Source organism: Sus scrofa, chromosome 3 (assembly GCF_000003025.6).
Source record: "Sus scrofa isolate TJ Tabasco breed Duroc chromosome 3, Sscrofa11.1, whole genome shotgun sequence".
Taxonomy (NCBI): Eukaryota; Metazoa; Chordata; class Mammalia; order Artiodactyla; family Suidae; genus Sus; species Sus scrofa.
In genome coordinates, this window is record NC_010445.4 from 75,567,165 (window position 1) to 75,594,715 (window position 27,551).

The window sequence follows — 27,551 nt, forward strand, 5'->3', positions numbered from 1 at the left end:
TTTGTGCCATAAGGGCTTCTCTGGCAGGTGATATGGTCCCAAAATCCACCCCCAAAGTCTAGAGCCCACCTTGGTGGAGCATGGCTTCTTCTGGCTCCTCTTTGTGAAGATGAGTTATATCTACTTGTGTGGGAATGGGTGACAACATATCCAAAAGTCAGGGCAGCATGACAGCCCCCAAAATGTACAACATACCCAAGAAGAGGCAGCTCTCCTTAGCAATGCGACTAACTTCCAGTCCCTTGAAGAGGACAAAAGAAGGACTTTTCCAACTGATTAGTCTAAATGACCGGGGGTCACTATGTAGACTTTTCCGACTGATTATTCTAAATGACCAGGGGTCTCCATGTAGCCAAACTTTTCACTAGCTCCGACGTGGACTGTCTGGCCATCAGAGAGGACAGCCAGCTCAACACGAACAATCAAGCAGCCCTTCCTCAGGAGCCCCTTCTCTAGAGATGTCCTGGACCAAGCTGATGGAGCCTGGGAAGGCTCAGCAAGGAATCACCTGGGCACCTGCTGGAAGGAAGGAGTATTTGCCTACTCCTGACATGCTTCTGCTTTCAAGTACGCCCAGGAGGCAGTCTCCCAAAAGCACGGAGCAAGAAGGCAACCAAGTGAAGGAGTTATCAACCCTGTCTGTGCAGTGATGAACGTGGCAAACAGAACGCGATCGAGGATTAAGACCTCAGGGCTCCACCCAGAGACCCGGTTAAGAAAACCATCAAGAAGTCAGCATCCTGCATGTGTGGGCCAGAAAAAAAGCTGTAGGCATCTTCTATGTTCTGACTCCCTGCTATGGAACACACGGTGTCGTGTCTACAAGGGCAGTGATGGCCCACACAGCCAAGGCTTATGGCTGCCTAGCAAGTAGGCTCCCTCTTCTGCTCTTGTAGGACTACGGAGGTATTGGGGAGGGTACTGTGGTGCTAGAGTGGCTCCCTGCAGCCATCGTCTAATACACACATACTCACACACACATGCACACACACGCACACATGAATCAGTGAGTGCTCACTCTTCTCATGTCCTGTTGAACTACTTTCCTTTAGATTTTTTTTTTAAACAGGAGAAGGAAGGATTTATTACTTGCAGCAAGTAAGGAAAACACTGGGGAGCTTTCAAAAAGCAGTGTCTCGTCTTTCCTTTAGATTTTAATTCACTGTATTAGTAGGGATTATAACAGATTCCTTTTTAAAAAACTATGATATACCCTACTTTCACAAGACTGTTCACATTCGAGTACCATGAGTGTTCTTTTCCAAAAGGGTCATTTAAAAACAGAAATAGACTCACGGACACAGGGAACAAACTTAATGGTTAGCAAAAGGGAAAGGCAGAGGTGGGATAAATTAAGAGTTTGGGATTAACAGATACACACTACCATCTGTAAAATAGATAACCAAGAAGGACCTATTTTATAGCACAGGGAACTCTACTCAATAGCCTGTAATAATCTAGAAGGGAAAAGAATCTGAAAAAGAATAGATCTAGATACATGTCTAATTGAGTCACTTTGCTGTACACCTGCAACTCGCACAACATTGTAAATCAAATATACTTCAATTGAAAAAAAGGGTCATGGGGAGAGCGGTTAATCATTTTCTGGTGCAGCTTTCAGTGTATTAGGCAATGAGTAGCTGAGAAGGACCCAAACCCGTTGCTTCCACCAAGGAATTAAAATCAAGCCTCGTCCCTCATGTCAGTATACAACCAGAGCTGTACATGGCTGTCAAGAAAGTTTTGAGAGCCAGAATCTGGTAACCCCCAACCAAGCATTCTCATGGCATTTCTTTGCCTAACTTGATAGATTGATTCTGAAAACATGCACTAATTTTTTAAATGCAAACCAGACCCCCTTGTGTTAGGGCCTGCACAAACAGAGGACTACAAAAGTGGAAACAGCATAAACAATGTTGTTTATATCCAAGGCCTGAGAAAACTGCTGCACTTTCCTCCAAAATTGCAGGAAGTATCCGAGGAACCCCCATCCATTAAGGTGGAATCAGAACCATATTTGCAATAGGAATCGGGTAGAATTTTTCAGCTCTGCTGACATGAAAGGATCTCAAAGCAGGAGCACAATGAATAAAGGATGATGCTCCTCTAACCTGCGATTGAAAGAGCAGAAAATCCCAGCCACAAACAATGCTTAAAAGTTAAAGCCAGGCAGAGCCACACAGAGCGAAGGGGCAGACATGCTGAACGTTTTCATTGTTCCGCTTCACTTTTGACCTCGGGTGAAGGCATAGGGATGGTTCCTCTGGTTGAGGACCCCCAAAGGGGTATTTTCACATCAGGAGTAACCAGCCTCATGCGTTTGAGCCCCGAAAATGTAGAATCAGATGGGGCTAGACCTGCTTTAGTCCTTTTGTGTTAGCTTCCTTAATACATTTCTTCGTTTTGTTGTTGTTGTTGTTGTTGCTGTCACAAAACTATATTTAAGAGCAAGCGCCAGGAAGCTTTTACTTGGGAAGTTGAGGTTTAAGCACTCAGCGGCAAACAATGAACTCGAGAGATAACGATGCAACGCAAATGGTTGGGAACAGACCCTTGCTAGTTTCCTGCCAAAGTTGACTTGTGAGCATGTGTGAGGCCACGATACGGACCAACAGTGCTATTTTGCTTTTATTTACTCCAATTTATTTGTTCCTGTGAGAACCCCTATAAAAACAAAGTGTGGGGACAAACAATGGAAGCCTTGCCATCTCCTCCCTGCCAGGGCTTTTATTTTCCACATTATCAAATGTTTTCATCAGTGGAGCTCAGCCCATTCATTCAACTCTGTGAATCACGACCCAGATCATATTGCACTGGGAGTGGTGGTGGTGGGGAGTGGGGGAGTCCTATGCATTGCCTGTATCATTGAAAGAAAGAAAGAAATGTTTTTCCCCCCAGTCGTCTCTTCCCTTTGACACTGACAAACATATTTGTGGTCCTTTGTGACACTCCAAGATGGAACCGATGCCCCCCAACAGTCAAGTAAACTAGAACATTTCGAAAAAGCAAGCCCGCAAGTCCAGAACATAATTTTATCTTCCTCCCCTTTTTCGGGCCCCCTTCCCCAAACAGGTATCCATGTCAGAGGAGAGCTCTTGAGTTGGGGGTTTGTTTGACCTAGGTCACGAAAAGGTCAAGCTTTTCACCAGTTGTTAACACAAAGCTTCCAGCCAACCCACCCTCCAAATCCGGCTACACAGTCTGTTTCCATCTGCAAATGCGCTATGCACATTGGATTTTTCTCAGTTTTGCAGGAACTAACAATCCCTTCACTGTGAAGTGGTCTCAGTGACAAATAAATAGGTCAAACACTCTTCGGTGAAACCGTAGGCGCTGAATTTGCCAAATATGGAAATGTAATGGATTTTGACTTTTTCATTTTTAAAAAGGCTCTTTAAAGTGTTATTTTAAAACCAGTTGAACAGATTGCTTTATTCCTTTATTGAACTTCAAGGGATGCCGTCCCTTAAGCAGTTTTATGCAATCCCAACTATATTTTTGCTTCTCTGAAAGAGATCAATATTTATTCAGATTGATTTTTAAGATTTACATGTGAAAAATAGATAAAATTGGATCAAATCTAAACCAAAACTAATTCTGTCAACTCCCATGAAAGTCAATAAAGCCAAAATAAATTGAGCAGATTTCATCTACCTGCATTTGAGAATTGTTTTACTTCATTATTTCTTATAAACTTACTGAGCAGAAATTTGCTTAACTCTTATCCAAGCTTCTCTTACTGAAACAATAAGACTCTCTATGGAATATTTTGCACTCGAATATTATCACCCGGATAGCATATGGCAAACTAGCGGTAGGCAGTTTATCTTCATCCTCTTTGTAAGCTAAAATTAGCACAATGCTTTCGCAGCATTCTACCCTTGACTTGGGCCAGGGTGATATTCTCCACAATGCCATGCTTGTTCCACATCCTGCCAGCTTCCAATATTTAAGCAAATTGGTCGAAAGTTTATATCCACAATCACGAATACATTTTAATGCAATAACCCCCCCCAAGTAACACCAACAATGAAAAGTAAATCAGCTATATTAGGAATCAACCTGAAAAACCTTCCTTCATCTGCTTCCTGAAATCTCTAACATTTTGACTACAAAGTAGTCCCAGTGTTTACAGAGGCTAATTGTACCGAATGGGATGTATATTTGAGGTTACAAAAGCAAGGCGCAATTACCTTCCTAGACAGCTAAGGCTGATTTTTCTACTTGTTTACCATATTCAGTGTTTCTTGCTCATGCCTTCTCGATGCTAAAAATGCATTGTTGGTAAGCATCAAGTATGCACTTTCAGAGGATTAAATGAAGGTAATCTACAAGGGAAAGCCTTAGTCTTTAAACAGGAAAGCGGCTACTGGCTAAGCATCTGGAAAGGAGTGCAACACAAACAATGATTTTGAAAACAATGGAAGAGGTTCAAAAAATACATCCCTTGTAGCTGGCCTGTGGCAGTCTCATCTCCTGATCAAATAGTTAACAACAAAAACAAGACAAAACAAAAACTCCAGCTAGAATTAACTTCAGGGACCCCGAGGTTGGCAGGTAAGCAGCCAGGAGATATTTACATTAGGAACAGGAGCCCCTCTATCTCCCACTCCTCTCCACCTTTAATGCCCTTTATTAGGGCAGATGTTAAACTAACAAGGTAATTTTGCTGGAGATTTCACTAACCGCTATCAGACTGAAGATTCTATTACTGTGTGCTGGAGCAGATGCATTCAGCTTGTTAGCAACGGATTAAATCCAAGATGACAAACAAATGCTGATAGTGTCAGCTGATTTATATCAATAGATTAAAAAATTCTTCATCATTTCTTGAACGGAGGAAAAATGATTATTTCCCAAGAGCTCATCGTATATTTGACCGACTCATACTATTCTCAGACGTGTGCCTTTTGTCAGAGGGAGAGGGGGGAAAAAAAAAAGAAAATCCTCTCCAAATCTTGTAAGACAACCTCAAACATGATCTAACTAAAACAATATTTCACTTGACATAACATATTAATCCATCTATCCAAGTCATTCCTAACCCACAACACAGGAAAAATACACCATGTGGGGGAGAAGAAGCAGAATGCAAGCATTTAAATGGATAAATGACTTGGAAATGTCAGTAATAACCAAATAAAGAAGCCATTCTGTATCCCACATCTAGTCAAAAAGTCATATGCATTTGGAGCTTTTCAGCTCCATCTGTATGTAAAAGAATCAAATCTATGACACTACTTTGTACCCAGACGTTCCGAAAACTCAGAGAGTGACGGTGATCTGTACTTTTTGATTGTTAGTACTGACCCTAAGTCCTGGGTTCAGAATTCCTCCTCACTGACCATGAAATGACGTGGCATTTACTGACCTGCAGATTTCAACCTGCACGTAAAATGTTCATTGGAAGTTCTTCATTCGAGCTCGGTTTGTACACAGAGTTTCAACTTGGTCCTTAGAATTACAGTATTTCAGAACCGAAGGAAAACGCTTCAATTATCTCAAGCCCAGCTTTTTTTTAATTATTATTTATTTACAGAAGAAATTCCATCCCAGTGAGGTTATGTGAGTGGTCCAGCCTAGAGCCCAGGGCTTGCGAGTGGTTCTATGGGGATAGCATCTGAGGGCCGGCTGGCACATAAAGGACAGTGGTTTTCCAGCCTGTCCTAGGTCCTCATGGTAAGGCACCTAAAAGTTCCTGGCAGGAAGTGTACACAGACAAGCATTTCAAACAGCAATTGATCGCCACCAGTTGCGCCTCATGTAGCGTCCAGTATTTTCCTGATGTTTAATCATTTGTTTCCAAGATGACAAAATAAGTGGTTCAGGGCTTTAATGGGGAATTAGGTATCACCAATGTAGCTATATCCTCAGAAATGTGCAGTTTCTCAAATACTATTTTTTTGCCTGAAGGGGAAAGTACAGTAACATATACACACAGGCATGGGCAGCCGTGTATACAGACAAAGCAAATGTGGCCACATGTGAACAACTGTTGAACCAGAAGGGTGGCTTATGGATATTTACCATACTAGTCATTCTATTTTTTCTGTACATGCGAAAATATTCATAGAAGAAGTTAGAGAAATGCTGACAAATAATGGGGGGGGGGGGATCTCAATGCCAAGCTCCCAAGTCTGGTCCTGTATTTTCCATTTTCTAGTAACATCCCTGGCTTGGGAATGAGGGTCCCTGAATGCTATCACTGTGTTGTGTTACAACAGAACAGAGCCGTCACCACACGTAAAAGGGATTCCTCTCTTTAAAAGGAACAGGATCATGTCTGGCTGTCAGGAAACCACCTCTATACTCTCTCAAAAAGGGAGAGATTTGCAACTGAGAGCAAAAATGCAGTAAGTCAGCCAAAGAAAGACAAACATTATATGTGGAATTTTTAAAAACACAAATGAATCTATATACAAAACAGAAACAGACTTATAGACATAGGAAACAAACTTATGGTCACCAAAGGGGAAAGGGATCGGGGTAAGGGATAAATGAAGAGTATGGGATTAACAGATACACACTACTACACACAAAAGAGATAAGCAACGAGGATTTACTGTATAGCACAAGGAACTCTATTCTATCTTGTAACAACCTACAACAGAATATAATGCGAATATATTACTTTGCTGTACACCTGAAACTCACACAATACTGTAAATAAACAATATTTCGATTTTAAAAATTCAAAAAATATTTAAGCACCTTACTGTGTCATGAGAGAGTAGACAGAAAAAATTAAAAGAGTTAAAATAGTAAACAGACGATGGACTCATCACCACTAGGCAACAAGACTGTACATTTAAAGTTCAAGAAGAGACATGAAAAGGAGGCGGGGGAGAGGGAAAGCCCACAGTCAACACCACTGGTAATTTTGCAGGAGAAGGAAGCTGCAAAGCTAATTTCCTATAAACAAATAAAGACCTGCCTGTAAATCTGGTTTTGCCTCCTTATAACTTCCCAGAATCAATCTTTCCTATTCACTATTAATAGGCAAGAGATGCTTTGAACCCTATTTTACCAACTGCAATTGCTATAAAACTAGCCCTCAAGTTCTATATAATATGTGATGAAATTTGTAATACTAAGGACTATCCTTCCCATATCTTAATTTTTTTTTTCTTTTTATGGCCGCAACTGCAGCATATGAAAGTTCCCAGGCTAGGGGTTGAATTGGAGCTGCAGTCACTGGCCAACACCCCAGCCACGGCCACAATGGATCCAAGCCACATCTGCAACCTACATTGCAGCTTGAGGCAACACCGGATCCTTACCTCACTGAGCGAGACCAGGGATCAAACCTGTACCCTCCCAGACATCATGTAGGGTCCTTAACCCGCTAAGCCACAATAGGAACTCCTTTTCCTGTATCTTAAACATGTACTGATAACAAGCATCCTGAAATTCAAAGCCCTGATATAACCCAATAGTTTGATCAAAGACCAAAGATGAATGTGATAACATGAGATGAGGGATGATGGAAATTACTGTGTCCATAGGAAATACACTCTCCTCCTCACCAGGCTCCCAGGAGGCAATTCCACCCAGGTCCTCTGAGAGTTCAGAACCCGGATCCATCTCACCATCAGCAAGAGGTATGCCAGTCAACACATCACCCTGGCCAGCGTGGCAAAACTCGTTTCTTCACAGACACCTTAACACGTGGGGTCAAAATAACATTAGCTATCATATAAGAAGAAGCCAGCGGACCAAAGGCCTGTGGTGAGAAATGTATCATTTGCAATCTGAGTCTCTTCTTCCTCATTCGCTTCCTCCCCATCCGCTTTTAAAGTAAAAGCAGCAGACTTAGGACAAGACATTGGAGAGGGATGGACATAAGAAGGGAGTCTTGTGTGAGTGGAAATCTCAGTGGCACCAAGTGGAGAGTGCCCTCTGCCCTGACACAAAAGGACAAACGGACGCACTCCGCTGTGAAGTGAAGACACATTTGGGAATAGTTCCCGAGTCTCGATTCCTTATTACGTCATCACTCTCACTCAGAAACCAGCACCCGTTCTAATCAGAGCCTCTCTTTCTCATCGAGAAAAACAAGCCAGAGGATGATGACAATGACGACAACGATGATGACAGCAGCTAACACAAACATAAAGTTCACCGGGTACCAGGCACTATTCTGCATCCTATATATCAACTCGTTTAACCTTCCCAACAGCCCAATAAGTAGATCGAGTATTACTCCTATGGTATCCGTGTTTAGGTTGTTCTTGTGCCCCAAGAAGAAAACTGGAGCCATTTTTCCTTGAGGAGAGGCCAATCTTCTTCAGGTCTAATCATATACTGAAACCCCTCATGCCTGAAAGTCAGTGACGAGCATCCACCAAGTTGGATGAAAGTGCAAGCAACCTCCTAAAGAGGACAGCATCGGGAAATCTATTTGCCCCAGGCATTTCTTTTATCTTTTTCTCTCTCTCACTTTTTTTTTTTTTTTTTTTTTTTTTTGTCTTTTTAGGGCCATACCTGCAGCATATGGAAGTTCCCAGGTTAGGGGTCGAATCAGAGCTACAGCTGCTGGCCTGCACCACAGCCACAGCTACACAGGATCTGAGCCACATCTGCAACCCATCCCATAGCTCACACCAGTGCAGGATTTTAAACCACTGAGTGAGGGCAGGGATTGGATCTGTGTCCTCATGGATCCTAGTTGGTTTTGTTACCACTGGGCCACGATGGGAACTCCCTGTCCCAGGTATTTCTTAATTCATAAGTAAGGGGAGGAATAAACACTAGATATAAATTACCTGAGGGCAGGGATTGGTATTATCTTTGTTGTCTCAGGATTTAGCACAGTGCCTGGTATACAGGAGGTACTCTGAATGAATGAATGAACAAATGACATATAAGTGCCTGATCACTTCCTTCTAAAGGTCCTTCCTAACTTTGTTCTCTCTTCTCTCTTCCTATTGAGAGAAAGAACTGATGAATGCATTTCAGAAATAGACCAAGGCATATACCTGGAGGAAACTCTAATTTGAAAAGATATACACATCCCAATGTTCATCAGAGCACTATTTACAATAGTCAAGACATAGAAACAACCTAAGTGTCCACTGACAGATGAATGGATAAAGAAGATGTGATTATATATACGATGGAATACGACTCAGTCATAAAGATGAATGAAATGTCATTTGCAGCAACATGGTTGGACCTAGAGATTATCACACAAGGTGAAGTCCAATGTCATATGATATCAGTTATATGCAAAATCTAAAGAAAATGATACAAATGAACTTACTTGCAAAACAGAAATAGACTCACAGACATAGAAAACAAATTTATGGTTACCAAAGGGGAAGGATAAATTAGGAGTTTGGGATTAAAATATACACACTACTATATGTAAAATAGATAACCAACAAGGTCCTACTGTATAAACAGGGAACTATGTTCAATATCATGTAATAACCTATGATGGAAAAGAATCTAAAGAAGAATACACACACACACACAACTGAATCACTGCCATACACTGGAAACTAAATCAACTATATTTCAATACAATTTTTTTTAAAAAAAGAGAAGTAATGGACCAAGAAGATATCAGTTATCAGGTTAGTTCCTAACCTGGTACAAAAGAAAGGTGTCTGAGTTGAAAAACCTGGCTGATTCTGGTCCCAGTAATTTCCCACTTACACCCTGTGAGACCACAGACGCAATTCTCACCTATAAAATAGAGATGTGGAAAGCTGCACTGCTATAAGGTTAGTAGTTCAAGGCTCAAAACTAAGGTGGACACATTTCATAAACTGAAAACCCAGGGGGAGAAAAAAAACTATGCCCTTTGTTAGAAACTTTTTCCCTCCCATCACCCAGCATTGTCTGCAACCCATAGTAGGTGTTCAATAAATATTTGCTAAATGATGGAAGATCAGAACAAAAGAGCCATGTGTGTCTCTGAGCCTTTAAATCCCAATTCATAAGGCTTCCTCTGAGAGGCTCAAAATTGTCAGGGCTGACCTCAGCAGGAGGGATGAAAGCAAGTCCACGCAAAGCTGCCCTTTGTTTCTTTAGGTAACAGTTAGAAACATTACATCCAAGCGTCCATCAAAATAAATAATACTGTCAGCCTTTGGGAGGAGAAAGAGTGATGGGAGAAAAGAGGACACTCAAGGTACCAGGTTTGAAAAGCAAGCCAATGGCCCCCAGCTCTCGAACCCGTCTTTCCTCTGCTCTCCCCCGGCCACAGCACCCCAGATCACAAGCCGAGAAATGGCAGCGTCATTGCTGTCACTCTGCCCCTCTGAAATAGGAACCTGGATTAGCTCTGGCTGGCTGAAGCTCAACCCAGATAAGTCCAGAGCGATGCTGATAGGCAGCGGGAAGGAATTTGAGGAAGTGACAAGAAATGCCACGTCACCCACCATAAAGAACCCTTTCCCGCAAAGTGGCCTGGGAGGTGGCTACAGAGCGACTGGTCCTCAGAAAAATGCAGATAAACGCAGAAGTCTTTCCTAGCAGCAGGGCAGAGAGCCAGCCACACACAATTCATGTCCTTGCCACATCCTTCAGTGAGTGGCTCCATCTCTTCAGCAGAGATGTAGAGCGCTCCCTCCTGTAGCCCCGGGGGAGGCTGAGCGGAGATTCCCCAGGCCTCCTGCTGCTGGAATCAGGTCCCCTCCGGCCGGCGGCAGGCTCGCCTCTGCCCCTTTCTAACATTGCAACCAGAGCAGAAGCACCCAGAATCCTGAGGATGTGGTTTTTTTAACAAAGATTCTAGGTTACTGTCTTTCTGTCACAGGGAAGGCTTTGTGCCATGTCAGAAATAAACTTCCTAATTTCCTTCACCAGGTAATGGACATCATAATAATCCGCGGTGGCATCTGTCATTGCACAGATTTCCACTGTTATTCACAAAAGTTTCCTGGAAAAGTGGAAGTCAGCAACCAGTGATTCTCCCAAGAAACTCACAGGCAAAGAAGCGGGGCCCAGCAAAGAGGACGAGGGGAGAAAAGGAACTCTTCGGCTTCACCCTTGTTGTTTTTCTTAAAGGCAGCATGGAAGTCCCTGCTGGTTATCTACGGCATGGCCCCCTTGCCTTATGTTTTAAACTTTCTTTCAAAGGACCCATTCTCACAAAAACACCTCGAAAACTTACCCAAAAGATCTTCATGAGCGAATCTGTTCTTTGACAAACAGAGTGCAAGTCAAAATGTTTAAAATATATTTAGAAAAATATAGTCTGTGTTGTTCAGTAATATCAGGGACTACTTCAAAGGGCAGGTTGGACCAGATTTCAGCTGGGAAATCTGCTGGCTCCGTCCCTTAGCCCCATGTTCTAAATGTCGCTGCAAGAAATTCTGGCTCAGACTCTGCAATCTCACATTGTCCCACCACTTCTATCTAGGGAGAAATTGGAGTCACTAGCACCCAGAGGTTTCGTAAGGGCCACGGCTGTCCGCACACCAGACTTTCATCCTGGGTAGCTGAGAGAATATTTCAATACAGTATATTTTTGCTCAGGACTCTTTGAGAACACAGCAAATGGGAAATGATAAGAATTACATTCACTTACTCTCACACAGTAGCATTAAATTATTGGTTGTATCAGTGGCTTACATTTACATTAAACTTGCAAATTACAGAGACCCTTATTTCCATTCTACAAGCATCTCTGTTTTTTTTTTTTTTTCCTCCCCTGCATGCATATCTAATCATTTGCTTACCTCTTAACACTCTGGGAACCTACAGTTCTTAATTCTGTGGATTTCCACAAGGCAAGAATCTAGGCCACTGTTTATGCACAGAAATCAATTCAGCCATCACTACACTATGCATCAAAACAACATTTTAAGAGCAAAAGTTGAAGCCAGTGGCATTGAGCCAAAGCACCTCTTCTCAAAAGGAAAATGCAGTGGGATTTTTAAGAGCAAATAGGACAAGTCACCGAGGCTTTAAGCCTCACCTAAGAAATGGAAAATGGCCCAAAGTGTTTTGATTCAAATCTGGAACTCAGTAAGCCTTGGTGCCCAAAGAAAAGTGTCCATTGCCACATCCCCCAGCGTACTTTTCTAGTGTTTCTTGTCAATATATGCACCAGGTCCATTTTCCCTCTGTGTCCCTGGTGAAATTACTAACCCACGATATTTTTATGTTTTTAATTAGAACGTGAGAGAGCATTTGGGCACCATATCGCATGTTTACAAGGTCTGCAACTCTGAAACCCAATATTACATGAACGTGATAGTTTCAAATGAAATCATATTACCAAATACCATAAATCACAGACACATTATGGGCTTCTTCTAAAATTGTATGTAATCTGCTATAACGACACCATTCACTAGACAGAACAATCTATGCAAATATACATTAAAGCCATAAAACCTTCCCCACCCCCACCCCTATCCTTTTCCCACAGACCAGATAAAGGTGAATTAAGGAAATCTGGCAAAAGGTATACATGGCTGTGGCCATTTCCCACAGCAAATAGTGTATTTTCCTCTGGGAATAAAACATTTTCCTTAAACTACTGTTTATAACCCTTATCAGCTCAACAGTAATAGAGCCATCAAGTCCAATCTCTTGTGGAAAAAAGTCAAGGTCAACAAGTACTTGCATTTTTGTTTATCTTTAGCCGCAATTGCTACTGACATTCAATTGGGTAATAAACACAGGTCTGTCAAATGTTCCCAACGAACAGGTGATCCAGAAGCTATATCAGAACAAGGCCATTGCCAGGTAATCAAGCCATCCTGTTATAACAATTATGATTTGAGTACATTTATTTATAGATGCAAACATCAGTCAATTCTGAGTGAACATTACCAGGCCATTCCCACCGCTGGGCCATAAGGGTGAGGAAGTACAAGCGGGCTTCTGCTAGAATTACTCACCAACAATAACGTGTGCGTTCCCATGAGCAGGGTACCATCCAAAGAAAAGATTTTCTCTTATCTCTTCTCCTTAAAGGCAGTTTTGCGTAGCTCAATACAACCGTGTCGTTTACTCTGTCTGCCACCCAGGGTCCTAAGCCCAGTTGCCTTTCTCTGCCCGAAAACCAATTCTAAGGTTGTGTGTGTGTGTCTCTTTGGAATTGTTGCATGATTCCTTTAAGCCAGCATGGTTGCTACATGAGAAAACACTTCATCTTAATTTGGATGAAGGATTTGTTCAGCATATTTAATTCGACAGAGTCAGATAGATATTTGGAATAAAGTCTTTCTTTCCAATCCATCAAAAAACTCACTGATAGCAACAGGAGTTATGCATTTGGATCTGGGCAGCACAGGGCTCTGCGCCATATTCAACTTAACAGATTAAAAGTAGAATTTGGGAGTTCCCGTTGTGGCTCAGTAATTAACAAACCCGACTAGTATCCATGAGGATGCAGGTTCCATCCCAGGCCTCACTCAGCCAGATAAGGATCTGGCGTTGCCATGAGCTGTGGTGTAGGTCACAGATGCGGTTGGATCCCGAGTTGCTGTGGCTGTGGCGTAGGCTGGCGGCTACAACTCTGATTCAACCTCTAGCCCAGGAACCTCCATGTGCCTCAGGTGTGGCTCTAAAAAGACAAAAATAAATAAAACAAAATAATAAAAATAGAATCTGTTCCAACTGCAAAGTAAGACATGTTAAACCTCCCACCCCCATGTGAAATACGAAAACTAAATCTAAGGACAATGGCCATGATCTAGGATGATGACACTGGCCCACATGAGGCAAACCTACTGCCCCCACTTCTGTTAAGGAAAAAGATGCCTAAGGAATATTCTTGGAGCCTTAGAGGAATGCTTCCCTTTTTTGCCACATAGCTTTTATTAACATTCCACCATTTAGTGGAGAAATTAATGTTTTCCAAAGCTGACTCCTTTCCTATCAAGAGCATCAGGACATCTGGAAACAAAGTAAGGGACAATCCTAAAAATATGCACACCCACATCCTGGGAAAGAAAGTGAAAACTAAAAACGAAACAAAATGCTAGACACATGAAATGAAGTCCACCGTTTTAAAAGACAACTTCTGATGGGGGCATACTAAGTACCAGGTGACAGGGTTGTGACTCAAGAAAATACTATTTCCGTATAAAAAAAAAGCATCCTCGATTCTTTCACGTTCTGGCAAAAAGTAGATGGCACCAGAGTTGTATCAGCAGGGCAGGTGCATACTACTTCCAACCCTGGCGTCTATTACATCTTGAGCAGAAGATTCAAAAAAAAAAACGAGCAGCCTGGGAAGTGGAAAGGCAGGATTAAGACCCACTGGTTGTCCATGAACACGAAGGCCCGTGAAACAAAGCATCTACTCGGCAGACACTCAGGAAATGCTCATCAATCAGTTGTCAAGCAAAGAGGGAAGTCACCACATGTTCAGAGCAGTAAACTGATGCAATGAGTCACCAAATTCCCATGATAGCTTGGCCGGCCTCTTCCTTTCCCCAGAGCCCCTGGTCACTCCGGAGCCAAAGCTTTCTCCACAGGAAAGGAGGCAGAGGGTGGAGGCCAGGCTTCCAAGAGCCACCCTCAGAAAGGGTGGGACGAGTTTCCAGCCAGGGTGTGGGGGAAAAGCCAAAGCTGGCAACGAGCGACCCACCCTCAGGTGTATAGCCCGCCGGAAGGGACCTGCAGTCTAGAGAGCAGTAATCAGGACTCCGTCTCATTCCAGGCTCTTCTGAACCCCATGCGCCGACACCACCCAGACCCTCATCTGGTCCAGTCTCCTCCTCAAAAGCTTTTGCCTCCAGACTCTTCCCTCTGCCTCAGTCCCTGTCCTCAGCATTTCAAAAGAATATAGAATGGACCCCAGCCTTCCTCCCTGCCCATCCCTCCTTCACTCAGCCCTAACCAGGACACAGCACTAACATTTGCAGTGACTCCCCAGCTCCCCTCAAACTCCCAGCTCCCTGCCACCTCTTGGCCTCACCTCAGACTCTTCCCTCACCATGTTCTCTGCTCACCCTGGGGCATACAGGAAGCCTCCAAAGTGTTACACTCTCTCTTTCCTTTGTACCTCCACCAAAAAAAATCCCTTTGCCCATCTTCTCCATCTGTCCCAAGTTTCCATCAAAGACTCCTCCCCTTGGGGAAATGAAAATGGATTGCTTCCAGGGCTCACTCTGGGGGGAAGGGGTAGTGGTTGCCTGGAATGCTGTCTCACATCCCACATCCCAGCCCCATTCAGGCTCCATGAGAAAAGGCTCTGTGATCGATTAAGGATGCCTGCCATGGAAGGATGGGGGGAGGCTGTGGCTGCATCTTTGCCTGTTTATTCAGTGCTGTTTCTGCTTCCAAATTACATTGAGCCCACTGAATCTTGAGGCAGCCCACCAGATGTGAACTCTCCGCTCTGCCACTGGACTTTCAGTTTCTTGATGCCAGGAACAGCCAGTTTCACTCTTAATTCTCACGCCTAGCACTGGGCTGGACGTAATGGACATACATTTAATACTCAATAAGTTAGTGAATGGGGCTGCTTCTGTCTTCCTCTCTTCTACCTTTGGGAGTATTCCGCCCATAAGCTTGAAACTTGAGAAATCAAACAATCCCTTTTATTGGCACTAAAAGTATTCCTTTTAATATTCACAACACACAGTCCCCTCTAATTGTATAGGCTGAAATCACATTCCCTCAAAACTTCCATTTGTAAAGACGATGGCCCCTGAACCTTACCGTCCCAGTATCCCCAGCTCAGCCCCTCAACGTCTCCGTTTTAATCATGACTTCTCTGACTCTCTGGCTCCATCGACCCTGTTACAGAGGACAATGACCAGAAGGTAAGAGCATTCTCACCTGCATCGATGGCCCCAGGTACAGGGAGAAAGTGTGGAGAATAGAGCCAGAACACCATAAAATGGTCAGAAGGAGATGGAAAAGTGGGGAAAGACTTCATGGTGTCACTAAAAAATCAATGCTGTGGCTCATGTTAATATAAGCTGTCACTGGTTTCAAGCCTAGCTCTGATACCAATGAGTTTAAGTGTGAATGGGCTGAAGATAAATCCAGACATCCAGTTCAATCAATTACATATTTATCTGGCATGTACTCTATCTGCAGCATTGTGTTGGGAGTTGAGGGGTATGCAGAGAGGGTCCTACAGGGGCTGTTAGGATGTCAGCCTCTGCCATCTCATTGGACTCCCTGTGGGAGGATACATGGGAGAATGTCTCCCAGGTCCTAATGCCAGTCGAAGGGATTTTTCTGTGCAACCCCCATGGAAGCTGTAAATCATGTTACTCATTATATTTCACTCTTCATTTTGACTGCTAGGAAGCTCAGAGTCAAATTAACTTGCATACTTCTAGCAACTGGAGATGACTCTATAATTCACATGGTTCTGTGCTACCTTTAAGAATGACCTCTCATCTATTATCTCTTCCTTCTAATTTCTTCATCTACTTTTCTTTAAATCCTATTGTATGCTATATACTTTTGTTAGCTTCCTGAAATCTGTCTTAAAATGCAGGTGAGAAACATGTAAAAGACATATCCTTTTCTCCTAAGATACCAAAGTACAAAAGTGTGTTAAGGGGCCACCCGTTCGGCTGTCACACTCAAGGAAAGATTTAAACAAACAAACAAACAAACAAAGGAATGTTTAAAGAGAGAGAAGGGAGTTCCCGTCGTGGCACAGTGGTTAACGAATCCGACTAGGAACCATGAGGTTGCGGGTTCGATCCCTACCCTTGCTCAGTGGGTTAATGATCCGGCGTTGCTGTGGCTCTGGCGTAGGCTGGCAGCTACAGCTCTGATTCGACCCCTAGCCTGGGAACCTCCATATGCCATGGGAGCGGCCCAAAAAATGGCAAAAAGACCAAAAAAAAAATAAAAAAATAAAAAAAATAAAATAAAAACAAAGAGAGAGAAGTGATCAGATGCTAATAATCTAGCAACAAGCCTACTGGCAAATTCCTTGTTTCCAGCATTCGCTCTTTAATTCCCCCTTTCTTAAAAACACATGATTTTGAAGAAAATTTACGATTTTCTAGATCTGATGTGGAAATAAGTGGAAGGAAGTTCTATCTCTTTCATTCTTGGTTAGGAAATCAGATGTGCTTCATCCATGAGGGAATAATACCGGTTGATATTGGTAAACGGGGGAAGGCCAAAGCTAATTGTACTAATCAAACAGAACGCTTTTGGGTTAAGTAATTACAGAAAATTATCTGCAAGACTGAACTAATCCACAAAGCCAGACACTTGAGCAAAACCCAACTTAACCAACTACACTTCTGGGACCAATCAGTGTATGAGGTAGACAACGCCTACCTCTTTTTAAGGAAAATGCTTGGCATAAACTTACTGTTTGGGTTAGTTTTCGCTAGGCCAACAGCCAAAACCTCCACCACGATCCTTAATTAGTGCTAGCAGTCATGAGGGAGAGAGAGAAAGTCAGGACCAGAGCTAAATATCACATCCCAGGGGATGGAATCACGTCTACTGCTGGGAACAGCATAGGACATAAAATCATCCTCCCAGGGTGACACGGTTACTCCTGCCACAGGGTCCTGCCTCCAAACTCATCCTGAACTCCTACTTTAAGATCCCTCAACAGATGCTAAGATGCTGCTGCCAGTCCCCACCCATCCTCTACTAGAAGTCCTTTGGGCCAGAGGATGGAACCCAAGGGTGGGAGCAGGCAAAGCAAGCAATTCCGTGGATACAGTGATTTCAGGTACATCCCCAAACCCATCTACCACCACCTTCTGAAAGAGCTACCTGTTCAGTTTCCCGGTTAAAACACATCTCTGGGAGTGGGAACAGGTGAGACCTTTGTGTCTATTTGCATTTTGACAGAGATTACCATGCGAGTGTAGCCATCTGGCACCCGGAAGAAATCAGGCCTCAGAGAATGTGGTGCAATCACCATTTGAAAGCATGAGAGGGTTCCCAATCATCTTCAATAAGGAATTATCCTTTAATGGTCATGTGCTATAACTACGCCGAGCACAGGAGATTTAAAGATGAAGATGACAGGATTTCCCTTGTGGTGCAGCGGGTTAAGGATCCAGTGTTGTCACTGCAGCAGCTTGGGTTGCTGCTGTGGCGCAGGTTCAATCTCTGGCCCAGGAACTTCGGCCTGCCACAGGTGTGGCCAAAAAAAATTTTTGGAGTTCCCATCGTGGCTCAGTGGAAATGAGTCTGACTAGTATCCATGGGTTAAGAATCTGGCGTTGCCATGAACTGTGGTACAGGTCGCAGACATGGCTCAGATAGCATTGCTGTGGCTGTGAGGTAGGCCAGTGGCTACAGCTCCGATTCAACCCATAGCCCAGGAACTTCCATGTGCCGCAGGTGTGGCCCTAAAAAGACCAAAAAAAAAAAAAAAAAAATTAAATTTAAAGATAGATGAAGATGACATAATCCCTTCTCAGGGAGCATCCTGGGGAGGCTGATGCATGAATGGCTCATTTCAATATATGAGAAAAGAAAAAGACATAGGATACTGTGACAACATAGAAGAGGGTCACTTCCTCCAATCTGGGGGTTCACAGAATACTTCCCGCAGACAAAACAAATTAGTGTAGAAGTTTTAAACCTGACTATGTAGGCCTCTCCCATCGGGGCTCCATGCAGAACAGTCAAGTACTTGGAGGGGAAAAAATGGATTCTCACTAACCTGTAATTGGAATTAACATTCCTTTCAAGTGTGTTTCTAAGCAAGTAGCAAATCACAGAACCAACAGTAGACCCTGTGACTTGGTCACCAATGGAAATCGTATTCACATACCACAATACAGTTGTCACGAATGCTATAAAACATCATTCATATTCATCACTGTTTCAAAAATGTGGTGGATGATAGACTTACGGCTAGACCTCGTTAGTGAAGGCACATTAAAACAAAGCATTTATATCACTATGTCACAATTTGGTTTGATATATTTTGATAACTGGAATTCAATATCATTAGTTTTCCTTGTAACTTTATGTATTTTATTTCGTGTCTTAATAAAAATATTACGCTGACAATGTATCTGTTGACTTCACTGAACTGCCAAAGGGGTCAGGTCCCCCGAAGATCGGTATGGGTCAACAGCCATGGGATTAAAGGTGGACAACAGAGGCCTTAGGTGGTCACAGGGGAAGAACGGAACCAAGTTCCCAAGAGTGGACTGTGGGTCACAGTTGGCCTCACAGGACCCCAGAGATGCTGAGCTTACATGGCAGACAGAGGACCAAGAAGGAGGGGTTCTTCTGTAAGTTAGGTCAAATCCCACCCACTTTGTGTTTCAGTCAACAGCCTTGACCATGGAGCTCCCTGTGTTTGGGCCATTGGCATGTTGTGACATAAATACACTGGCAGCTCCCTAAGAATATTCCGTATTTAGGGAGTATTTCATTTACATATGCTTGATGCTCTTGGTAGCACAACAGACTTCCCGAGGGGCAAATACTCTGACCTACTCTTTTTCATAGCCTCCCACAGAGCCCCTGCCACACAGTGAGGGCTTAATCCATTTTTGATGACTTGACTAGAATGTATAAATTTACATCCCCCCCCTCCTTAAATACAACATGTGATAATATTTTGGCTCATCTGCAGAAGTGATTACAGTTCTAAACCCTTTTTATCGCCTCAGGCTATATTAAATAGATGCTTCCCTAAAATTAACTTCCCCACTTCAGCCTTGCCAAGAACGACACCTTGTGAAGAATCTCCCGCTGGGGACAATGGATTCTCTCCTGCTTTATTTTCTTGCGTAGAAACTGAAACACACGGTTTCAGCTGTGCCAGGTTGTGTGTGGTAGCCCTGGAATGCCTAGAAGGACGTACCTGAAAAACAAGTTACCGCCTATCGTTTGAAACCCACAGCAAAATCAAGAGAAGAAGGGAAGGTGAGAGAGAAAAGGGAGGGCTTATTTGGAAACTGAATTAAATAACTACACATTAAGATCTGGGTTTTTAAAGCTCAGGTCCCCATTTTTATTATTTACATAAGGCAAAACATGCATGTTATTAATAGGAGTGTGAAATATATTTTTCTATATGAGCCGTGCCCTTGAAAAATACAGTTTTGGAAAGAAAGAGCTGAGCATTATGAACCTTTTAACTTCCAGGTCCTCTGCAACAGAAAATTCACAGAAAGGCTAATGGTGCTCCAGCTAGAAAAGCTTCTCTAATTGACAGCAGACTGAGTGAAACGGAAAAGATATCTTTCTAAAAACTTGTCACCCCTTCTGGCCGCAGAGCTAAATGATGAACTGACATAACATCATTAGTCATATAATTCTTTACCACTCATATTTTAATTGTAAACTATCAGAGGATTCGTGAGAGACTAGTGTCGTTAATTCTGGGGTACCATTTCAGAAGTCCTCTAAGTCACTCTGGAGTTGGCATTCCTTAAGAGACAATCACAACAACAGCAAAATTTCAATCCATCGCAGGCAGCAAAACCCCAGTATCTGCACAGGTGACAATGGCAGGTGTTAGCATCAAGGTCTACAGCCTCACACTGCAAACCAGAGGGAAAACATACTTGCGGATTTAAGGCCGTACTTAACAAGTATCACACCTTTAGAGTTGCAGAAATTAGTGTACAAGATTTGATAAGGGACCCAGACCCTGAGTTCACACATAAATAAAAGTGAGCAATCAACAGAAAATACATGCAATGATCCTGTTGACTAATGTCCTGTCTTTTCCAATCAAGGGTCAGACCTATTCAAACCCAATCACATGAGGATGGACTCTAGAAAGGTCAATCAAAGACAGGCTGAAACTCCAACTGTCTAGCTGACCTTCAGAGCTTGTGACGAATTGCTATCAGTCAATGCAACTAATGACAAGAGTGCTTTGGCTAATCAATTGTTCTAAAAATGATCAAGAAAACTACTCATAGGACAGCTCATTTTCACATCAATGCCTGTGAAGTATGAAAAGCTCATTTTTTGAGTTTTTAATAAGCTCATAAGTAAAGCAGTTACTCGGTAACAGAGGTCACCTTACAGCAAAAGACAGAATCTTTGTCTGCCTTTTCCATATTCTTTTATTACCATATTATAGTAAAAATATGCCATGGATATGCCAGAGGGCTACATAATAAAGTAGGTAACACTTCATCCACCTTGGAGACAAATACTTCTGCATTAGAGGGAAATCTATTTGGCAGTAAGTAATTTCAGATGAATTTTTCAGTTGTTGCCAGTGAAAAACAATGACCGATATTGCCTAATAGGGAGAAGATACACTTGCTGTGGAAACACTAATGGCCAAGTTCATGCCCCTAAATGTATAGTTATGACTTTCAGATGATGAGGGTTATTTTTGTTTTAAGATGAGCCCTTTTCATGAGGCTGGAAGGCAAAGCAAGTGGAAAACAGAGAGCGGTTATTCACATTTGATGAGTCAATACAAGGTAAGGTGAACAGAGTACAGAGTGTTCTTGGGAAAATAATCCTCTGCCTATACATCTAATTCAACATATTTGATCAGTTAATAATATGGACCTTTAGATAAGAGGGATTTGCAGAGTGTAATAACTTCCCCTTTCTTTTTTACACCTGACGTTTCCCATCAGGAAATCATTTTCCTACCCTGCCTGCCACTGCCAGCAAAGGCCACCCTTTAATTTGCAGCGCAACATTAAGTGTAACTCAAGTAGCATACAGGGCTGCAGTGGTCCAAGGGCTAAGTAAGGCCTGTGGTCACAATTATATTTTACTTTTCTCTTCTTGCCAAAGCGTACCTTTCAAAATGCTTTCTAGTGCCACTGACATGTCCCAAGTTCCCAGAGAAGAACAAGGCTTAAGAGATGTTAGCAAATAAAGATGATTTGAGTCATTCTGACCAACAAACAAATAAAATGGAAAAAAAAAAAAAAAGATTTTTTAAAAACTTTTTCTTCCCTCTCAGGGTTCTTGATTCAAAATTATAAACATTTTGTTTTTAAAATCAGTTGGGAAGGAAAGAAAGAAAGAAAGAGGGAGGAAGGAAGGAAAACTGTTTCAAAACAAGCAGTAGTCAGTTTGTGTTCATCTGAAACACTGCAGATTACAGATTACATCCCAAACCTGCGTTGCTACAGTAGTTTTTCAAATTAAAATATCTTCTGTGGCCTCAACTACTCTCAAGTTGTCCATAGGAAAGAAATAAAGGAGGGAGGGCAACACTTAGGCCCAGCCATAATTGGAAGTATGTGAAAAATGAAGTGTCAGTTTGGTCAATAAAGGGCAAAGGTCAAGGGGAACTGCAGCCCAAACTCTGTGCGAAATTGCTCATTAAGACATCCAATCAGAGAGCGCCTTCCCACCGATCCCATTATTCATCAGACAGCTGACTGTTTCAAATGCCCGCGTTTGGGCTGTTATTACTTTTCTTCTTCATGTAAAAAAGGCAAGCTGGTATATAAATCCTTGCTTAGTCATCTGGAACAAAATGTGGCCCTGCCCTCCTTCCCTCTCTCCCTGCTCCCCAGCCCCTCGCATCCAGCTCTGCCTGCTGGCTTCACAGGTCTCAAGCTACAGGCCTCGAGATTCCCTTCAATAAGAAATGGAATTGCCTTCTGTCTATAGGTTGCCTGAACTCCTACAAAAGCCGGCGTGGAGGGGGATGGGGTGGTGGAAGGCAGGGGATACACTGTTATAAAGAGACAGCAGGGCTTTTCCATTCTTCCTCTTTAAAGAAACATGGTTTTTCCGCCTTTAGCCTTTTTTGTTTTTTTTTTTAACTGGGAGCAAAGAAACTATTGTGGATCCAAGTCCCGCCTCCCAAAGAAGTTCATCAGTGGGTTTTGGAGGTCCCAGCGACCAGCAAAGTCCTTTAGGGTTGAAATGTTTCACATCAAGTTTCAATGTAGAAATAAGACTTTTTCTTTCTCCTCACAAAAGAGGAAAACGAGATGAGCCTGAAGTGGGAAATGTCCTTGCTTGTTGTCTGGGTTCGTCTTCTCCATTCAATAAATCCTTGAATGAGTGAAATGGCCCAGGCTCTTAATGCATAATACAAATTAACCTTATCTATCATCCTGCTCCACTGGAAATAGCTCCATCGTCATTCTACCTAGCACACAGGCCTGGATCTTCAGTCCCCAGCAGAGTAGAACCCCCCTGAGGCTAATGCTGATTTCACTTTATGCATAGCTCTGTCTCTGTTACAGAGCAGAGCACCAGGCCCAGTGCAGACACAGGACGGAAGAGTCCTTGAATTGATAACAGAAAGAACGTCCTTCCAGGGATCAGTTTCCCACTCCTAGCCACACGACAGTATCACATCCAATAGGATCTTGGGCTCCAGAGACAGACGGTATGGGTTCAAGTCTGGACGCGTGGAGTTCCCGTCCTGGCTCAGTGGTTAATGAATCCAACTAGGAACCATGAGGTTGCAGGTTCGATCCCTGGCCTCGCTCAGTGGGTTAAGGATCCAGCATTGCTGTGAGCTGTGGTGTAGGCCGCAGACGCAGCTCGGATCCCGTGTTGCTGTGGTTCTGGCATAGGCCAGTGGCTATAGCTCCGATCCGACCCCTAGCCTGGGAACCTCCATATGCCGCGGGAGTGGCCCAAGAAATGGCAAAAAGACCAAAAAAAAAAAAAAAAGTCTGGACGCTACTGCCACCGAGTATTCAACTTTGGGTTTGTCTCTTATCTTCTCTGAACCTCCATAATCTCCCCTACAAAGTGACAGATGAAATGCCTACATTGACTGACAGTCCTTAATGCGTAATTTTACTACTTTATTACTATCGGGGATTCCTCTCTCTTGACTTCCACCTAAAAACCAAGACGTGCCCACAGTCAAAATGTGGTCTGTCCCCACTAGGGCTGCTCCTGGGAAGGGGGACAGATCTGGTGTGGAAACGCACCAGATTGGCTTGGTCTTCTTGGTCCAAACCACAGGCTTCCTAGAGTAGGTTATGGTCAGTAGGGCAGACACACACGGAAGGCTAAAAAAGACACCTGAAAGATTCCAGCCCCTGCCAACGTGTGCCTCACTCGAGGAGACTCTACTTGCGGGTCCTGAAAACACCCTATCCTGAAGGAGTTCCAAGAGACCCAGATTCTGGAGCTGACCCTGATGGTTACTCACGTCAATATTTCTGAGCTTAGCTTTTCTCTCTTCTGAAATGGGAAGAGAGCAAATCATTGACAGGAAGAAAATAAGAATCCAATCTCATATCTTTGGAAGTGCTTTGAGGAAGTTAAAGAGTAGACAAAAATCAATGTCACAACCACAGCAGCAGAACCCCCAACCAAATACAGATGTTAGACCTTTCTTTTAAATGCCAATTTAAAGGTGCTTCACTATTAAGAATTGATTGCCTGCAAGGGGCCGCAAGGCATAATATTAAGTGGCAGTAGATACCATAAGAAGACTTGCCGTGATAAACCATTTGAGTTGGGGGAGAGCGAGATTATGTAAACTATGAATAAACATTCAATCCCCAGAGAAGAATATCTTTGGCATTTTCTGAATTACATACTTCATGTATATCCTCTTCAGAATGCCAAGGATTGGACTTTGTGTTTTATTTTTTGACACTTAGGTAAAAATGTGGACTAAAACTACTCTATCAACCACAACAACTACTTATTTGGCAAATCATCAGGCACTAACACCCCCTCCCCCCCGCCCCGCGCACGCCCCCAGATTGCTGGAACTCTAACTAGGAACTCTTACTGTATTTTCAAATCTGTCAGAACATTACAAATTTTCTGGGTGACTGAATTTCTTTTATTTACTTTGAGAGTCCAAAAGAACGGGACTCAGTTGAGATATAGCCTGTTATATGCCTACCGTGAGCTGCAGACAAGGTTATTTAACAGAGGACCAAAGCCTAAGGGATTTCTTTTTTTCAATACCGTGGGCGCCATCATGATGTGGCGGGCATTGAAAAGGAACAGGGAAAAAAAAAGAAAATGCAGTACAAATAATACAGTAGAGAAAGTTTTAAAATATGTATTACTCCAGTCTGTGGGGGAAACACCTCTTTGGATATGTTCTTGACAGATTGAGTTATTTCTGTCTATTGGGTATGTATAAAGACATATTTATGGATTTATAAATCTTTTGAAGAGGGCTGTTATTTACCCAGTTGACTAAAATGGACTCAAACTGTGTAAATAACTATTTAGGACATGCACTACGGGCCAAATGCTGGCACGGCTTACACATCCAGGCTTGCCAGAAAAGGCAGACAGGAGAACACGGAAAAGCCACTGTGCAGAGCTAATCCAAAGGCTGCACAAAGACCCAGCTCCACAGGTCTCAGGGATGAAAAAAAAAGTTGCGAAGGGTCGTGGTTGGCATGGAAATGCACAGAAGTTGTTGCAGCAACACTTCCAGGCATCATTCTGCGTTTAGCAAGGAATAAATCGCGCTGCCCCGGGAGAGCCCGCAGGGAGGGGCAGGGGGAAGGGGGGAGGGAACAGAAGGTGTGACTCCTACCACCTCTATGGTCCAGCTGCTGAGGGGAGGTGGGAGGCGGGGGCTAGGGGAGGACCGTCGCAGAAAGCTTCCCTGTGACCAATGTGCAAGTAAGTGACTTTCATTCTTTGGTGCAAAAAGGGCGTGAAGAATCTTATATAAATAATCAGGAAACTTAAATTTGAGGTCCGACGCTGCCCCCCGGGGCCTCATCAAGTCACTCAGCTCAGCCACATCTTCTGTCCCTCATCTGTCAAATGGGGCTAGACCTATTGTCTCTGCTCTCCTAGGGTTGTTTTCGGCAGGTTCACCTGAGATCATTCAAATGAGACAATTTATGTGAAAATGCTTTAAAAGAAAAAAAATAAATGAACGAGGTGGTGGTCGTGGATGAAAAAATAAAAAGAGAAACAGTGTGAGTGGAAAACTCTGGCAATGTAAAGACTGTATGGCTCCCACTTACAATCACATGCATTATTAAACTGGCCCGTGGAGAACACTTGTTGAAGAAAGAAAGAACCCAAGAAAGTCCTGGTTCCTTGTTCTGACATGTCAAAGGAAAAGAATTGGGAGGGGGCATGTGCCCTCTGAACATCCTTTTATCAGATGATGTTTAAGAAAATTTATATGATTTGAATTTTATTTTAATTTTTTTTTTCTCTTTCAGGGTGGGACCTGAGGCATATGGAAGTTCCCCGGGCTTAACGGGTCGAATCCCAGATGCAGCTACCAGCCTATGCCAGAGCCACAGCAATGCCAGATCTGAGCCACATCTGTAACCTACATCACAGCTTGTGGCAACACTAGATCCTTAATCCACTGAGCAAGGCCAGGGACCGAACCTGCATCCTCATGGAGACAATGCTGGGTTCTGAACCTACTGAGCCACAATGGGAACTCCATATGTTTGAATTTTAAATACATTTCAGCAGCTTACAAGTCTTCAAAGTAGCATCGAAACTACTGGCATGGTGGATGATTTATTTTTGAAAAAGCAAGAAATGAAAAAGAAAAAGAAAAGTCTTCAAAGTAGCATCGAAACTACTGGCACGGTGGATGATTTATTTTTGAAAAAGCAAGAAATGAAAAAGAAAAAGAAACAAACAAAACACTAGGCTGTGACCCCATGCAGCGACTTGGGGTACAAGACGAAGAACTGAGATTCCATTTACACCCTTTTGAAAACTCCTGGTGCAAGCTGAATTTGGAAAGTAGGGCTTTATATGGAAAGTGCTTACATTACCTAAACTATAGTGCTGTGAATAGCAACACCATAACATATACATACACACACTTGAGAGGAAAGAGGCCCCGTGGAGTTATGCTGCATATCATTTGCCAATAAAAGTCAGAGGTCATAGGTGACCTGTTTCTGCCTCAGCTCTGAACCAGTTTACTATTCCAGGCTCCATTTTTACTAGAGTTAGAGTTGTGATGAAGTCAGCAGCTTTCCTCTGAACAATAAAATATCTCAAATGCTTAAATTCTATGGGTAGAAGTTATCCCCAGTCCAAAGAGTATACATGTGCCTTAAAAAAAGAAAAAAAAGGACTTTCCTGTTTCTGTTGTCAAATTAATCATGTTAAACTCATTGTAGACTTTGCAGTTTGAATTGGTCTAGCCCAATTCAGTTTGAAAACCAAATTCTTTTGTTGGGTAATAGCACTCCAGTGAAACATGATCATAAAACCAGATTTTAAAGTATGTACCTACTGTGGGCTCAGAGGCAACTTCAATAAAGCCGTCTTTTTATATTCAGAGAGAGAATACTCTTTTAAACTTAGGTTGCATGAATGGAACACAAAATCCACTGCAGTAGGTCTCATCAAAGGCAGTGCAAGACATCTAAATCCTCATTCACCTTATTGCTGAAGATTAACTTTATGTTTCAACTTTATTTCCTACCAATTACAGTCAGACATGCACAGCCATGGACACCCAAGTACACACATAGGTATGCGCATTACAAGAACAGCGCCAATGAAATTGAGTTGCTTTCTTTCCATTTCATCCTAATTCTCTTTACTCTGACGTTGCAAGGAAGTCAAGCACTGAAGAGGTTCAGAGAAGTAAATCTGAACAAATGGCTTCAGCTCAGAGAAGAAGGAAGCCCAACCTGGTGTCTGCAAGGCCCACTGCCTTCTAAGCATCTCAAGACATCATTCAGTTGGAATCCTAGTGGGTGTTTCTTCGTGATCTCTTGAAAAGCCTCTAAGGGCATGTA

The 27,551-nt window shown here is 42.9% G+C and overlaps 1 protein-coding gene across 6 annotated transcripts in view; it reads right to left on the reverse strand.

Moving 5' to 3' along the window:
- Window positions 1-27,551, reverse strand: part of MEIS1 (Meis homeobox 1) — a 140,832-nt gene that overhangs the window by 82,141 nt on the left and 31,140 nt on the right. The gene's annotated exons all lie outside the window — the stretch shown is intronic.